This window comes from Diadema antillarum, unplaced genomic scaffold, assembly GCF_040938485.1.
Source record: "Diadema antillarum isolate AM-2024a unplaced genomic scaffold, OU_Dant_1.0 scf00000119, whole genome shotgun sequence".
In the NCBI taxonomy this organism is placed as follows: domain Eukaryota; kingdom Metazoa; phylum Echinodermata; class Echinoidea; order Diadematoida; family Diadematidae; genus Diadema; species Diadema antillarum.
Genome location: NW_027271008.1, coordinates 1612419 through 1616053, shown reverse-complemented (window position 1 = coordinate 1616053; position 3635 = coordinate 1612419). Strand labels below are relative to the sequence as shown.

General features: G+C 42.0%; 1 pseudogene; it reads right to left on the bottom strand.

Annotated features, from left to right (window-relative positions):
• Positions 1-1920: 1920 nt before the first annotated feature.
• On the bottom strand, positions 1921-3416 carry LOC139720019 (uncharacterized; annotated as a pseudogene).
• Positions 3417-3635: the final 219 nt, after the last annotated feature.

The following is a 3635-nucleotide window of genomic DNA, read 5'->3' as shown; positions in this document are numbered from 1 at the left end:
GGTTACTCGACGTAGCCGGTGTGTCTTGCCCTTGGTGGATGTGTGATGATATAAACTCACCGTGTGATTTACGCCTCTTTGCAAAGCTCAAAAGTTCTTGCGCAGAATTCTGGGAAGGCCTGGGTGCTGAGCTACGTTTGCGCTGATTGTGTTTGAGACGCCTCACAGGCCTGCACACATCACTCATGTTGGTCGAAGAGCTGATCTGATCTGCAGAGGATCAGAACAAAGATGAAGGGATTGGGTTTCTTTACTAAAAGAGTCAAGCACTTTCAAAGGACACAACAGTAGCATGAACAGAAACAAGAGATAAGTACTAAAGTAGACACATTGACTGTATAATAAGACAATTACACTGCAGTAGGTTCTACTCACTAGTATTGAGTTTTGACTGGATGAATTTTTGCCAAAACTAAAAGGCCAATCTACACAACTTCCTTCCTCCTAAGGACGGCTATCAAGTGTAGGCCCTTGATCAAAATGTATACTTGGGTGACCCGCACCTTGTCATAGTTAATGTTTATGCATATTTGAATCACATTCTATGAAATCCCATTCACATACAGGAAAACTGCTGAAGATTCCAATAGAACCACAAGTTCACTGATCGATACTGGAAAATCGCAGCTATCGTCCTCAAATGCGAACGATGTCATTGAGTCGTGCACATTCAAGGGGGGCCCGCACCTCGTCACCCTTGCCTCCATTGACAATACACGTTAAACACCCGTGCGGGGACGGTGTTCACAATAAGTTTACAGATCATTGTTCTACATTGTTATTATTTTTATTGTTTTATGCAGTACACACCGGGTTTTTATTTCATTCTGGTCATAATTTGATGTTTCCAGTTCTAAAAGTTTATTTAAAGTGACAATCTAAATGATTATACATGTACTTCGAATTGTTAAATGCTCTGGTAGTAATGATTTGATCCTCCTCTCTTTCCTCTACTGTGCATATTTTACTGTATGGTTGTATTATATGTTTCTTTCCAGAAATTCATAATCAGCGTCAAATTATTCACAGTTCCTATATTGGAAACTTACTATAATTTTGTGTAAACCATAAAAGATATTCTACTGAACTTGCACGTTTCGAAGTAACGATGTGTCTTCATGTTCTGATGATGATGAGTCGATTTGTGTGTTTTGTATTTTGTGTGTGGTGCATTTTCAATATCTTATTTCGTAAATTAATGACACGACTGCGGTCAATGCAAGGAACAGGCACATATACAGACGCACACACACAAACATACATAATCATACACACACAAACACACAGAAAATACTCATGCTTAACGCACTCTTACGTAGGCATACTGTAGATAGAACAAAAGCAACCTCATCCAAAATATTTAACAAACGTGAAAAACAATAAAAAATAAAGCAAGGTAAACACTATAAGATCTCCGTTACCACAATTTTTTCTTCATTTTTTTTTTCTCATTTCAGTGGCAAGTGCATTTGAAGACATCGTCTTCGACAAAACTGTGCAAAGGTGTGCAATATTTTTGATTCACCCAATGCGTACACTGGCTGTAATCGCATGCAACCCAAGAGAATATCTCGATTCCTCGAGATGTAGGACGATTCGGAGGAGTGTTCTGTTTGCAGATGCAGTATGGCTTGTTGTCATCACTGTCCGTGTCGTCACCATCGCCGAATAGCCGTCGATTTAACTGTGGCTGATATACACCTGATGGGCCTGGCTGCGACTTGTTGGTGTGTTCCGTGCTCTTTGTCGCCACACCTGGTGTATCTGGTTGCAGCTGCGTTTTTCTTCTGGCCTTTGCAGATGTCTTCTTTGCAGCCTTTCTAGATTTCTCCTCACAAAGGAGAAAGTAGGCAGCATCCTCTGTCATGCATTTTCCGGATGCGTTGAAGCCGACACTATTTTCACCCCCTACTTGTTGGGCTAATGTGGAGGACTCGGAGTTCTAGATTTGAGGAACTCCTCCCCAGACACTTCCTGGTTTGGGCCGGCATCACCCATGGCTCCTACTCTGTGAACACCATGGTTGTTGTGTACCTCATCGTGGTCTGTGGATCTCGGTGTGACCATGATACTTGGTCTTGTTGCCTCTTCGATTTCAACTGCGTCTGGATTGAAGGGGTGTATTCCGCCTTGCGGAACGCAGGCTTGAGGTTCTTTGCCTTCGTGCCTCGGAGGTACAAGATGGAGGATAACCTTCCGACACCAAACCTCGTAATGTGCTGATGGGATGTTGTTGCATAAACTTCCCACCTTCAGTGAAGTATGCTCTCTTCATAGATGAAAAGCATGCGATGTCCAGCGGCTGTAGCACATGGAAAGTATGGGCAGGCAGTACAAATAGTATGATGTGATGTTGACGTGCAAACTCAATCACAGGTATTGAAATGTGAGAGGTATGTCCATCATACAAGAGTAGGATGTGCTCATTCTCTTTTCGATGTGGAAGCAACTTTAGGAAGTAGTCCTCGATGAATGTCTTGAACACCTCTGTGTTACTCCATCCGGAGCTCATCATTGACATTTTTGATCCTGGCAATGTCCTGCATCAAGCAATTTCTCCATGCCACGTTTTCCTTTGAAAATGTAACACGGCGGCATTGCTTGGCCTGCGGCATTTCCGCAGGCCAGCAGAGTTGTTGTTCCAATTCTTTGAGACGTGATTGAGTGTGTCTTCTGATTGGAACTGGCAACGACGGATGGTGGTGTATGTTCCGTGTTGAAGTTAGTCTCGTTCATGTTATAGACAAGACTTGGTTTGTCAAGAAGATGGTATTTGGTGAGAACTCTCTTCAACTCGTCAAAATACCACAGGAGAACGTCTTTGCTTGTCGCCCTTGCCCTTTTCATTGAGAGCTTGTTTGGTGTTGATAACCGGATACAAGGCCATCGTCACATGAATCGACGCAACCAGTGTCTCGAAAGCAGTCTCCCTTTCAGTTGAGCTGAACGTCTGTTCAGATGGTCTATCATGTCAGTGGCGAGATGTAGCACCTGTGAGGAGATGAAGTAGGAAATACATGAGAAAAAGATACTTGAAATCACATTATACTTTCCAAGTATATTTAACGTTTAATATGGCAAAGCAATCAAATAATTTTCTTTATGTTGAATTAGGAACGTCAATATTTTGACATATCCATTTTCTACAATAAAAGGAAGATGATAATCAACATACCTGCGTCCTTGAAAGCCCATAGCCAACAGAAGCCAGATACCGAAGATGATCCACCAGTGCCTTCTCTTCCTCCTTCTTCAACGAGGCGCCTCTCCCCAGATCCTCGCAATTGTATTGTTCTTTGTTTTGCCATTCACACGGTCACTAAGGGTGGTGCAAGGTACTCCACATCTAAGTGCAGCTTCTCTCTTAGAGTAGCCATCCTTTACTAACTGAAGAGCCCGTTTTAGATTTTGTAATGGGTAGGACCGCCAGCGAGCAGCCTTCAGAGGATGAAGCTGTATAAAACAAAAATAAAAAGAACGGGAATCAATGATATTAATGTCAATACATACACACAATGATTCATTAAGGAAATAGGTGGATGAAAAAAGAAATAAAGGGAATAATCATTTAAACCAATCACACAAACTTACAACCTACTCTGAATGTCATTTCTTTCATTTTTTGTATCATGTAA